The following is a 14,772-nucleotide window of genomic DNA, read 5'->3' as shown; positions in this document are numbered from 1 at the left end:
TGGAAAAGCATTGTGGCTTATAGGCACTTAAAATGTTATGATATCATAATTGACTAGTAAACTCATGCTAGCTCTTATCTTGCAGCATTTATGAAATTTCAGTGGCTTTTTTGCCTTAACAGTGCAATATTCTGCTCACTGTTTCTTTAAAGCATAATAGATAGCAATTGGAAACACAAGCTTTTTGGAAGTTACCTGTTGAAACTCACTGAGGAACTAATTTGTGAATCTCTATAGAATGCCAGTTTTAGAAATGTAAAGGGAACATTTGTCAAAAGTCATTATGTAGCTGGGGAGCCCAAGTCCCAATAGGCCTTTTAAGCAGTTAGTCAAAGTCACCTAACTTGATGGGGAATCAACGGCCTGTGGAACTCACTGATAGAGTATATCATAGATGAGTCCAAGAGTTTAGTGGAACTCAGAATAAGGTTAGATATTTTTATGGATGAGAAGAGAAAATCCATACTCACATTAGACAGGATTTTTAAAAAGGAGTATAAATAAACTTCCATGCTTCGGCACATGAGCTAACATCTAAATGGAGTTTTGGAAGGAACGTCTTCTGTGGGTGGGCTATTCCATCCCTGTCCATAACAGAGATTCTAGCCGCACCCTCAGAAGCTTTTGGAACTGGCCATTTTTGAAGACAGAATACTGGTCTAGACAAACCTATTTGTCTGATCAAATATGGCAATTCCTGTGTTCTTAACCAAATAACATTAATTAAATTAGCATAGCAAATGAAAACCAAATAGGCCACCATTTCATAACACAATTTCAAAATGGCTAATGACATTTTTATGTATCATTTTTATAGTACAAACCAAAATCAATTTTGATGCCTCCTGAATTTTGGGTACATTCACATTCTGATCTGAATATCTGGTTTAAGCTCAGTCTGGTTTAATGTAACTTTTCTGAATATAAATAAAGGTGCTATAAATGATAGTACCAGACTGCTGGATGAAAATATGTAAGAAAAGTCCTCTGAGGACAAAATGTATGCAGTTGTTTTAAGCGCATACACCACACACACATATACAAATCACATTTCAGTCTGTTTGTAACATTCCAAAGCAGGAAGATGCTGACTTATCTGGTTCTGAATCCATAGGCATGTTGAGAGAAAGCACCACACAGTGAGTCATATTCACAGCAAAATTAAAGAATTACTTAGGGGAAAGGTGTTAAACCTGGAAGTTCCTCTAACTATTTACGTAAACCATATGGTCCCATAGTTACCTAAAGGAAGCTGCACACTTTTAACTGTGTTGTATATGGATCAAAAGCACACTGGAAACTGAATCTAAGACATCCACAGGTGTCTGAGCTGAAGCTTTCTGCTGTTTCATAATTTAAACACAAGATTTTTTTATATCCCAAGTTACGTCTCCATTTTCAGTTGGTATGTTATCTATTCTGTCTGGGTCAGATTGTACCATTTATTATTATTATTCTTATTTATTATTATAGCACCTAGGAAACCTAGTCATGGACCAGGACCCTACTGTGCTAACTGTACAAACACAGAACAAAGGGACAATCCCTTTCCTGAAGAGTTTACAAACTAAGCATAAGGCATTAAGACAGCTCCGAACAAGGCAGAAGAAGCTCCCAGGGGAAGCTCTAGAAAGGGCTGAGCTTCAGCACTGTGCTTCATGCATGTGTCTGAGGGCAGACCTGGACCAAAAATATAAGATTTATATTGTGCACTTTTATTGTGCTTTCCAGTGGAAGATCTGAAAGTATTTACAAACAAAAGGCCCAATCTTGTGCTCACAGGAGGTATTCAACATCTTGCTGGAGCAGGCCCTAATGATTCTAACTGCCCAGTGACCCTCTAACATAAGTAAGTACTGTTATCCCCAAATGAGGAAATCAACCCTCAGAGTGGTCAAGTGACTTGCTCAAGGTCACATGGGAAGTTTGTAGCAGTGCCCAAAATAGAATCAGGCTCCTGGCAGCTACTCCTGTGCGTTAACCAAAAGAGCCAAGAAGCCTGATAATATATACATTATAATAATTGTTAAAAGGTATGAGCAGGACAAACTATATTTTCAAATTATTCTTAAATAGTTTCTTACAGCAATGGGGGAGAGAATATTTTGAATGCTATTTATTATACTGTACTTATCCTATAAGCATACATCCCATTAAACAAATTTGTTGTATTAACAAGTTTTAGATTTTTGACTTAAGTATGTTTTCTTAAAGGATTTCTATTCCACGTTCTGCTGCTTTTCATGTGACTTAGATTGGAAAGTAATTATTCTCAATTTCCATGAAACCACCCCCTCATGCACAATCACTACTATCACTGGTTCAACAGAGCCATCCATTTCTGATGGAAACAAGGAGTTGTCAGTTTTGGGAAGCAAGGAACAACCAAGGAACAAGTTTGGACATTAAAATAATCATCTCCCCCTCCTCCACCCCTCCGACATTAGTTTGCAGTTAGAGGTAAGAGAACATTTCTGAGGAAGGAAATGTCAAGCAATAGAAGATAAAAACCTAGGCCAAATTCTCTGGTGATGCAATGCTGTTGACTTCAGTAGAGCTATGTTTGCAAAGAACAGGTCCTCTGATGCTGGCATCAATCTTTAGGTCTTTAAAGGAAGCCTTATCAAATATGACTGATTCTCCTATCACACCAGGGTAAATCAGGAGTAACTCCTCTGAAGTCAGTTGTTATACTGGTATAAAACCTAGGTAAGTCAAAAGAGCTAGGCCCTGCTTCTGTGTCAGTCCTTCTGACATGTTATTATATATAATTAATTATAAGCTCATACCAGAAAATGTTTCTTAACTTGCATGGACAAGTCTATGGGAGGGAGAAAGGTTCTACAAGATCTGAGAGAGAAAACAAATATGTAGGAGGGAGCCACATTCTTTTCCCACGTTAGTGAGCAGCGTAACATGTGAATTCACCTTTGGAATTTTAATACTTACCTTTTATGGTTAAAAAATGAGACTTGACTTTGACTTTGTAAATACCTGTTCAAGTTCCAACCTGCCTATTAATACACACCCATATGTGCACACCACACAACTAAATGCTGGGCACAGGTTTATGAAAAGTGAAGGCAATGCTTTAGTGTGATAAAAGAGTGAGGACACATTCTACCATCATTTACACTCATGACATTGATTTTAATTTACGGCAAGATTTGGTTCTTGCTGTTCACTCTTGCCTCCAGAATAAAACACACAAACTAAGAAGTTAATTTGCAGTGTACCCCATCTGTCAGGTGGTAGAACAAGAGTTTTTAAATGGATTTGCATGTATTCAGGATTATGTCTTCAAAGCTTTTTCCTGAGCCCTTTGAAGTAAATGGGAATCCTTCCGCTAATTTCAATGGGCATTAAATCAAACCCTAGTTAAACATATACTGGGCTATGTTCTGTTGTCTTTGCTTTACCAGAGTAAATCCAAAGTAATTTATATGAAGTCAATAGAATCAGTCTGGATTCATACCAAGGAATTTGCCAACTAAAAATAGGGATAATAATGAAGATTGCAACTAAATGTTAGCTATAGCACTTGTTAATATGAATGTTATAATATGCACATTATGTTAAAACCTGACAATAGCTTCAACACAAGGTGATTAAGTTATAGTGTTTATTGGAGACCCAGCCTGGCAATAGTCAATCTTGTATTAGTGACAGGTTTAATCCCTAATATCTTGTGACACTACAGAACTAGAGATGGGAATGCATGCCATTGGAAAGGTGAGATTCCCAGCTTTCCAGTGAGATAACACATGCTTCTCTCCATAGTAAGTGTGAGATATCAAATTGAATGTAGTGATTTCTATGTATAGAAAAGCTATTTTAAGTCACTTTTAGAGGTGTCTTAAAATTATAAGTCCAGACACTTGAACCCTGTCAACTTGGCACTATTCTGGCAGCATAAAGGGGATACAAAGTTATTGAGGAATCCTTTGGTGGCATCAAGCTGATATAGGCATCTCTACAGTACTCCCTCCTGGGCCACCAGAGTAAGAGCTTTCCAGGAGCACGTCATGGGTGGAAGAGCATGACCAGAGCATACAGCCTCTTGCTACGCTGGGTTGGCAGAACAGCTCTTATAGATTTGTGACTGCTGATTCAAATGAGAGTAATCCTAAAGCTGTTTAATTTGTGCCCCAGGATCAAGGGGCAGAAAGGTTGCTGAAAGCCACCGATGCCTGCCTTCCTCCTCAGATGCATACAGCTCACCTCCAGCATATCTGAGGATCTGTCCAGTGACTTAATTTTGCTCTCTCTTTGAGGGCTGTACAACTGGACTCACGCTAACTGACTCACCTAGTTTAACTATGGGAAAGTTACAATAACATTTAAAAGCCCTCTATACCATTTATAAAAAAAAAAAAATTCCTGGAAAACATGTAGCTTGCACAGAAAGCATAGTAATGTTATTTAATATCAAGTTTTTATCTGCCCTTCTTTGCCACAATGTGCATAATTTATGCCTGTCATGCAACCATCCCAAGGTTACATTAATAAAACCTTTATACTTCATCCCACTGCTGTGTTATATTCCACAAATTATATGTTTATATAATATATGACATGTGGTACAGCCAGTCAAATGGTAAGGGAAATTAAACAAGTCTTGCTTTTTGTCACCTTTAAATAATCTTTGTTGTCTTTAGTACACATTATTGGAGGAAGAGCAGTTTTAAGATTTGTATTCGTACATTTAAAAATGTCTTACTAGTGACACAAACACTGAATACGCTATAAAGCAAGTTTTTCAGTTCTGAGTCAATGAATTAAAATGATTAAATAACCTTTTTCCTATCTGTGGAAATCCCAGATTTGAAAGTATGCGAAACCTGTTGAAACCCACTGCTTTTCACTCAATTACTCTCACACTTGCCCCCTCCCTGAGGAGAAACAAATTGTGTGTAATCTACAGATGGTCACACTTGTTTACCCTAATCTGATCTAAGAGCTGATGATATAGGACAGAAGCCAGACTTGCAAAGGTCATCTTTTTTTTCTGGCTCTAGTTGAAGGGCTAGATTGCTATGACAGTCACAGTATACTAAGTCTAATGGCCGAACCATATAAATAAATGAATGCTAAAGTGTTTACTGAGAAGAGGGTTAAAATAGCAATACAAAATGTATTATGTTATACAACATATTTGTATGTGAACTTGATGTGTATAAGAAAGCTGTTTTGAAGAGTTCTGGGAAGTGCAAACTGAGTTCACAGAGATGGCATGGGGGCTTAAGTCAAGGCAGAATGAATCAAAGTTAAAGAGATACCTCACATATCAAAATTACATTGAGTGGTTCTGAATATTACTTATAGCCCCTAGAATGCAAAGTGGATTAATCCAGTATGTCCATAATCATGTGGAACTTGAATCTCCAGAACATGTTTGTCAAGGACATAATGAGGCTGGCAATGAAAACTGTGGTCCTGATTCTGATCCCATTCCGGGCAGAATTAGGCCCAGAATTAATGCTGTATAAATCTTTACATGATTCTGTTATATCTTGCAGTGAATAAAGAAATGAAATAAAGGCCAATATTTTATCCTCTGTGCTGTTCATCATCCTGTCTAGAAGAGTCTTTTAAACTTGTATGAAAATCCAGGAGAGGTTCAGACTGACCTAGAAAGATCCTTTGACTCAAGGCTTATTAAAATCTAATTTTTGTGTTGCAGCTGCAACTTGCAGTTTTATTCATGCCAAAATACACCCCAGAGAGATCCTTCTTCCACAGTGACCTCTGTTTAAACAGTAACCCTTTAGTCAGCATGGTGATATCGAAGTCCATTATATTATTTTTCTGACATAGAAAATGCTTTAAAATGGGCAGCTTTTTTAGTTAGTGAGAATTTTTGACAAGGAGCCCAAACTAACAGGTTTTCCTTTTTAAATGATTTGGAAGGAGGAAGTTTAATAAGACTAAAATGATTGATTTTCTGTATGATGTGAACACATTTAACTATGCAACTCATACTAACGTTGCCAAAAGTTCTATAGCTAAATCCCTGTGAACTGCTTTAAAAATATGTGCTCACTAGTAAGTAATAGCTGGCTATTACAGGTTAAGCTGATGGTTTGTATACCTCTGAGTTTTGGTACCAGCATACCTGTGTTTAGAATAAATGTGTCACTAATCATTCAATGCCTATCTTGAATGAATAGGTGGGACAGTTTAGGTTGTAATAAAAATTGCTTTTAGAGGAATAGAATAAGGATAAGCCTTGCTCAATGGCCACATCTTTCCTCAGAAGCCAATCCTTCAATCATGTTAATTGTAAAAAGATGTATAATATCATTATGGAAAAGATAACTTCTACATAGGTTTGTTTTATGCCCTCCTGTAGAATTTAATAAAAATTATATCCCTGCTATAGGATGGCTAAAAAATGTATAGAAAGGGTCTCTCATTAACATTCTCTTTTACGCTATATGTACATACATGTATACTTTACACATTCTCTGTAAGTTTCTTATTGCATTCCTATAGAATCCTATTGGTTTCAACCCCATTAAATTATCTAGTTTTTCCCTAAGGGCATGGGAAATATTCAGGACAAATGTGCACTCCATGCAATCCCACTGACTTCATGGGACTTACATGAGGTGTACATCAGTATAGAATTTGGCTCTCTAACTGTATGGCAGGAAGCAGCCTGTCTATCAGACAGAAAATAATAAAAAGAAATTCAAAAGCTGACTGAAAAAGCTAAGAGTTTTAAATGGCATTCTGTGAAAGCAACTGTTATTTGGTGGCTTTAAAGCCACCTTCCTTTGGTGGAAGCCCTGTGGAGTGCAATGTCTGTAAGAACTGGTAATGTATTGTCCGAAATCATTTTACTTAATTGGAGGCTATTTTAATTTCCCCATAATTGCAATTACATATCTAGTCACTGATAGTAAGTGGACTATTAGTCTGGAGTTTCATAAAGAAGTTTTATTGGAAAGCTTTGCAGTATCACCACCTAGGAAGGTCTGCTGGTACCCTATAGTTTATTTCTTTATTAATTCTTAGAGTTTGGTAATATAAAGACTTTTATTTTGGGGCATTCCCAGCATACATGTGGAAATAATTTGAGGCCTGATCCAAATTATGTTGGACATCAGTGGAAAACTTTTCACTCACTTCACAAGGCTTTGGCTCAGTTTCTGGGTCAATCAAATATCACTATAGCTTTAGAATTTTTTTCTGTTTTTAAAGGTGAATATGAAAAAAACAAAATTCTCATCTCTCTTTATTACAACTGAATCCCACATTATACTCTGGTAATCTTGCAGGATTCAGGATTCAGAACACTTTGAGATCTATGGATGAAAGCTAAATATTATTATATGAATGATAAATGCAGAATACAGCTATGGGAAACTAGAAGAAATGTATCATTTAAATCTATGATTTTTTATCCTGATTAGAGTATCTAATCTCTCCTATATTGGAGAGATGTGCACCCCATCACACAACCAGAAATGTCCTTGAGATGCATGTGATTTCATGGATGGCAGAACACTGGGGATGTATAATTTGTTCTCACTAAGAGCTACGGTAACTCATACATAATGTAGCAGTGAAACAGCTAACATCAGGTCTGCGCAAGATAATTTAATTTTATTCATCCAGATTTCTTTTCTTTCTTTTTTTTTTTTTTTTTTGCAATTTATTTAACCAAGCTAAATATGTGATATTTCAGTGAAGTCCTACCTTTAAACTGTGTCACAGCTGGGCTGATTGTGGCACAAGAAGGTCAAGTGGCCTTAAGTCACAGAGAGAGTAGCTCCTTTTGGATCTGACCCCTGACCCCTTCCTCTAACTAAGAGACAATACTGCCTTTGTTTGAAGAGGTCCCTGGCAGGATTTCACGTGGCCCTAGCAGAAAAAATGTCCCTGTTTTCCCATGCATCAACTCTATAGGAAACAGAATAAAGACATGTATATGAATAATGCACATGAATTTGTGCTATTAACATGTTATCAACATTTTAACTGAAAAGGTGATGTCATTCTATGACAATATATGAAATAATAGCAAAATTCCTACATAACCTACAGATCCCATGGTGAGGGGGCTAGCCTGGGACCCAGCTTCATTTCCCAGCTCTGCCACAGACTTCCATGTAACCTGAATGAAGTCACCAGGAAAGCTTATGCTCTAATAAATTTGTTAGTCTCTAAGGTGCCACAAGTACTCCTGTTCTTTTTACTTAGTCTTTCTGTTCACCATCTATAAAATGTGGTAATAGTATTTCCCTATGTCAGAAAGGTGTTGTGATGATTTCTATATGAAAGAGTGTGAGGCTTTCAGATACAATGGCTGGAGGGGCATATAAAAACCTTTTGTGTCAGAATTTCAAAATAGAATAACAAGCAAATTCAACTGACACAAAAGCCAAGCCTATTTAAATTATCAAAATAGAGCCAATAATGCAGATTAGGATTAAGCTAATAAATTTGGTGTACTTCTGTAATTCTCATATCATGAGACAGTAACACATTAAGCATGTATACACCTTCTAAGGTGATCTAGATTTTGATCACATATTCAGGTTCCAAGTTCATTTCGTTGCTTACATTAAGGAAATAAAATAGAACATATCTGGGGAAGGATACCTCTCTGTATCAAAGTAGTGTTATTAAACTGTTGGAAGTTAATAAGAAAATTTCAGCCTGCCAAATTGTGTTTGTTATGAAAATTCCAAAGCTTATAATTATTCTTATGGAAGGTCTCTTGTGAACTCTATCACAAGCATTCTGCATATCATACTCATAATGATCCCTTTTCAAATGTGTTAAGAGTGCATCAATTTATTGTTGAAAGTAAAACCTTTTAGATTTTAAAATATTTTATCCTCTCTCTTAAAATCCTTCTTTAACTTGTACAAAAAGGTTCTGAAATTAGTTTAAAGGCATCTCTAACACGGTCAAGGAGTTGCTCCCAGAATACCTTGAAAGTTAGAACAGCTCAGCTTTGTTTCACATCATAGTCTTAGCATCAAAAGTACTCCCAGTCCACCCACTGTGATTGAGTTTATAGGTGCTCTGAATTAATTTTATGAACTAGCCTTTATACTTAATTCTTTATCAGTAGCCTAGACAAGGCAAATGCTGCTAAATATTGAATGACAGATTATATGACTGTCAAAGTTCATTTGTTTTCAATCCACACTTAATTAAAATTTATTTCTTTACAATTATTACTGTGTGGAAGTTGTTACTGCATAGTTACTATTCAGAAGTCCTTAATCAGGTTTGGTTGTTCATTATCATCATCTCGTTATCAATACATTTTAAAACACCCATTGCAATACAGGGAAGTTTGTAGGGATGAGTTTTGTTTAGGCAGCCAGAACTTTGGTCCTTCAGAACTGAGGGCAGGGACGCCTATTCAGCAAAGCACTTACATACATGTTTGTGAGCTTTTCTGAATCAGGGTCTCTATGAGTGTCAGTCTAATCCAGAGTGCATTGATGTCAATTGTCCATTAACTTCAGTGGGCTTTGGATCAAGTCCTTAGTATCAGAGACACCAGTGACCAAAGCACTGATCATTTCTGTCGCTCTCTGGCTCAGATCATTTGAAAACTAGTGGTAGTGGGAAGAAACAGTTTAAAGGTGCAATCTGGCTCCCCCTGAAGTCAATGGCAATATTCACATTAACTTCAATGGGTGAGTGACTGGGTCCTGAGGCAGGAAATGAAGGCTTGAAACTACAGGAGGAATTTAGGAAGGCAAAATGTAAATACCTGAGCTGGAATTTAGCCAATAAAGAACAACATAATTTTTTGTAGTTTAGTACTTGTTTTCTCTTTGTTTATTAAATTTCCCTGTGGACAGGAAATACATTACTATTTTGTAATTTGCTTAAAATAATGACATTCTTTTAGAAGTCATGCCAATGCTTCCTAGGAAGAATGCTTTGTCCCAGCATAATTGCATTCAGACATGAGCGCTCTGGCTGAACACCCTGAGTAGTCTGGACATAGAGGAAAGCAGAAAGTGAATAGTCACGAGAGCTTCAGTACATCCTACAATTTATTCCTCCTGCCACAACATATGCTAGCCTCCCACAATTGTGCTGGGAAAGGGCTGCAGATATCAGAAAAAGAAGAGACTCAAGGAATATGGGGAAAATTCTACATTTGATGGAAAGAGCTTCTTCTTCAAACCTGAAGATATGGGAGACAAGGTGGGTGACATAATATCTTCAGGTCTGAAGAAGAAGCTTTGTGTAAGCTCGAAAACTTGCTTCTCTCACCAACAGAAGTTGGTCCAATTACCTCACCCACCTTGTTTCTCGAATATCCTGGGACCAACATGGCTATAAAAACCCTTCCTACAACAGTGATGTGGGATTCATTCCACTAGTGTAAATGACTCATTCTACAGCTGAAATGTCATGATTCTTTATTTCTGATACAATTCATTTTTACCAAAAAAAATAAGAGGACTCCTCCCTTCCCCCATAATTTGTGTGGAATATAGGTAAGTTTGGGTCTACAGTGAATGACATCAGAATGGTATCTTTATCACGTGGCTCCACAATTTGAAATGAGGGACATCGGAACGGTATCTTTATCACGTGGCTCCACAATTTCCTCCCACTGATATCTCCTCTACAAATCTACCTACCCAGATACTGATGTAGCCCCCAACATGTATCATAGCATGTCTCAAATTTTAAAATAGAAAACACAGGTCCCATGGAAAATAGTATGTGATCATGTCATTAAAGACTGTATCATAAGGCATATGTAGAAAGGGGCCAAATTAAGGTCTTACAGACAACCTTAATTCTAGCATTTCCTAACTTAAGTGCTTGACTTTCTGATTTTTGTGTGTGTTTTATATGGAGAGAAAATTAACGTATATATTTCTGTGATTGGCACTGAATGTGGTGATGATGGCAATTTTAGATGACATTATGAAGCAGTCACTCAGCTACTCAGGCACCTTCGTTGAACTATTTCACTAGAGTCATAAAAGTAATGTCCAGACAAATTACCTGTGGGGGAAAAAAAACATTTGTCCTGACAGTCCCATACAATGTTATGCAAAATCAGTATTCTTTAACATAGATTAGACTCCATATAATGAGGTACCCTTCAATGGAAGGCAGAGAAAAATATGAAAGTCTAGAAAAGGGATTAGGAATGAAGAAAAAATGAGAATTTGATCTGAACAAAACAGCTAATTCTAATTCTAATTCATAAATCAAAATCCAGACTGTATGTGAAAAATACCAGTGGAGATGTTAACCTTAGTTATCAAGACACCTTAACAGATGCTAATCCTCACAGTATTACATGAGTAATATTTTCTAAAGGATTAACTGCTCTGGAATAATTTCCCCAACAAACAAGCTCTTTCAGCAGTGGATATGATGCATGTCTTCTAGATCAATAGTTTTCTGAGCCAACATTCACTTATATGAGTTTTCTTATATTTCCCCTATCAGTAACCTAGTGTATTTATCAATTGTGTACCATGCTTATGTCTTTTTTGCCCCTTTCATTATTCCAGTGCCTGTATTCCAATGAGAATTTGGTAATGTTACTGACCGCTTCTAGTGATAGTTCACTTTTTTGGGCTTCAGGATGGCCGATGAATGCTCAAAGGGTATTCTGTTGTGGTACTTTTTGATAAAGAACATGTCGTTCTGTACTGCTTGAAAAATACTGTCTCACCAAAAGAGACAGCATCAGTGCTTTATGGTCCATACAAATGAACACACTGTGTTCAAGAAGCCTTCCCTTTCAGTAGTTCTGTGCACTGGGTGCTGATGGAGGTTCTTTAGTGATAACTGCAACCAAGGCAAGTAAAGTGTTTTGTATGCATTAAGGTTTCTGCATTCCTAACATACTCAGATGCAGGAGATTTCTTCATGTTATTCACATGCCTCTGAAAAGTCGCCAGCCAGACCTGGTAAAGTGATGCCTGAACATTTGGAAATTCTTTCCTTCTCAGCTCACCCGTGGTTTGCCTATGTGCATTCTGGGAGGGAAAGCAGAGCCGCAGCCAATAAATGAATTTACATCAGGATCAGACTTTGACTGCATATCCTACTTCAACTTGTGTTGACATTTCTGATGCACTGATAGGATATTGACACCCTACATTCAACATCTGTGCAAAGGGCCAGCAGAAGCAAGCCTATGTGCCATTTAAGTCCTCAAAATATGACTTAAGTTCAGAGGTATATAGATCTTCTGCTAGCACTTTAGTCATGGATAAATTTCACCCAATAAGAACATTTTTTCTATCCAATACACATCATTGTAAAGCATAACAAACACTAGGTCACCTAAAACATTGCTTCCTATGCAATGGCAAGTCTCATACTATGATGCATACCATAATCAGACTGCATTACAAATATGGATTCCACAAAATTTGGATATTTCACTAAGGGGAAGTTCTCACATACCAGCAATGGGAAATGGATTCTAAATAGTGACTTTAGCACATTTGAACATGAATTCTCCCTTAAATAGTGAGATATGACATAGAAATAAATGAAAGATATCAGAGGGGGAATTAACACCACATTCTACCCTTATTCTGTACATGAAACTGCTTTGATTTCATTGAAAGTTTAATGCAAAGGTTATGGTTAGAATGTGGCAAGTTGGATCCTAGGGGAAGGAAGGGATGGAACCCACCTGCCGCAGGCTGGCAGCTACATATTTGTACAACTTGCATCCACTACTTCAGGGGTTAATGGTGAGTGGATCCATGAAGCCACAGATTAGCATCTTGCCCCTGTTACTCCTCTGCTTCATCCCCTGATTGTTTGCTATTTGTGAACATTCATATAAATACAGTTTTGTTCACATTCATGTTTAAGGACATAAATGTCTATGTTTGAATGTAATCAAGGATCTTCATATCTGAGCAAGTATTTGTTACTTATTTGTCACTTGTTATTCATTAGTCTCCTGTTTAAAAGTTTAAACCATCCAATCAGAGAGCAGAAACAACATCACAGGATATAGGAGACCCATCACAAATACGAAGAGTGAAGAGCTGACATCAACTGTTGACAAATAATCCATAGGCTGAAAGCTGTTTGTCCAAACTATTCGATGACTCCTTATGAATAAGGAATACATTTGCAAAACTCAGGATCTTTTCGCAAATGATTCGTGAGCAGAAAACAAGGGTTAAATTCCTCAGATAATTTATGAGTGATGAATCAATCGTCTGACCAGTTCTAGTTGTGAAACACAGAAACAAAAGAAGAAAATGTACAGCGGAGTTTGAACTGTTATGCTTAGGACCGTCTACTACTCCTGACTACTGATAGGACTCCCTATGATTTCATAATAATACTAGCCACATAAGGGTGTTGGGAGACTTTATTAACTTGGAGCACTTTTAGCTTCTCAAATGATACCTGGGTATACATAGGGCTAGATTATGACCTGGACTACATGCACATGTAACAGAGAGAAAGACCCTGCCTTAACTCCCCTGTGTGGGCTACCTAGACCTGAAGTCTGGGCATGCAGAAGTAAGCAGAACTAAGTACCCCTCACCACTGCATACCCCCAGAGCAGGACAGCAGGGAGGGGTGGGAAATGGGCCCAGCTTTGGCTCCACCTCCCTTTCTTGTTGGCCAGCGCAGGTGAGCCAGTGTGTAACAGTAGTCATTTTCTGCTGATATAGGCCAGCAAATTACTGCTTCCCCAGAGCAAAGAGGAAGAAGGGGAGGAACTTCACTCAGATGTGCGCTTTCCAGCTTATGCAGGGCGGATCTTGTTTACCGAACCACGCTTTCCTCACGACTGTGCCTAAAGTAAATATTTAATCCAAACTGTTATAAAGTCCCTTTTCAAGACTCTACAGTGGATTGCATTTAGGTTTTTGTGGAGAATATTCAACATGATTTGTTCACATAATCAATCAAACAATAAATATTACTGAAAGGTGTTCTACTTGTTGCCTCTACAACTAATATCTCATATGGCACAGACCTGTTTTTGAACTGCAGGTTAAAGCAATTGTCAGGGTTAGATAGCTGGGTATCTCACCTTGCAGTAGAAATCATGCACTCATACCACACTCACTGGTCTTTCTCTCATTTACAATGAGTTTACCTTGGTGTTGATTTGTACTGGAGAATTAAACCTACAACTGTACTTTCATACTGCAGCATAAATACTTTTTCTATGTCAGGTTTAATTTGTCCTTTCTCAGCCCTGGGCCTTCACTTCAAAGGCAGATTTGGGAACCTCCAGTGGGGCGTGGCTGCCGCTTCTGCTGCCTGGAACCCCTATACTCTGCCCTTCCCATAGCTGGTGCTGCACAGAGACTTTCCCAGGAGTCTCCATGAAACAGGCGAGGAGCGCTGCAGCGCATGTACTGGCAGACAGGTTGGAGAATGAGCAGGAGCTGGGTCGCTCCTCACAGGAGGAGATGAAGGGGAGAAGGGAACCCTTCCCAGGGAAGAATAGAGGGGAGAACAGCCCCAGCAGGAGAGAAAGATCAGAACATCCCATGTGCACTGAACAGAGAGGGAGTGAAAGTCCTAGCATAGCAACAGTGGGGGTGAATAAAGGGACACACTCCAGGAAGGCTCACAGGGGGCATGGTGCTGGGATTGGGGGCACTGCAGAAAGGCTCACGGGGGGCATGGCACTGGGATTGGGGGCACTGCAGGAACGATCAAGGGGGCATGGCGCTGGGGTTTGGGGCACTGTGGAAAGGATCGTGGGGGACACGGTGCTGGGGTTGGGGGTGCTGCGGGAAGGCTCGTGGGGGGTACGGCTCTGGG

This window comes from Caretta caretta, chromosome 11 (genome assembly GCF_965140235.1).
Source record: "Caretta caretta isolate rCarCar2 chromosome 11, rCarCar1.hap1, whole genome shotgun sequence".
Taxonomy (NCBI): Eukaryota; Metazoa; Chordata; order Testudines; family Cheloniidae; genus Caretta; species Caretta caretta.
The sequence above is the reverse complement of the archived record's forward strand: the minus strand, read 5'-3'. Positions refer to the sequence as shown.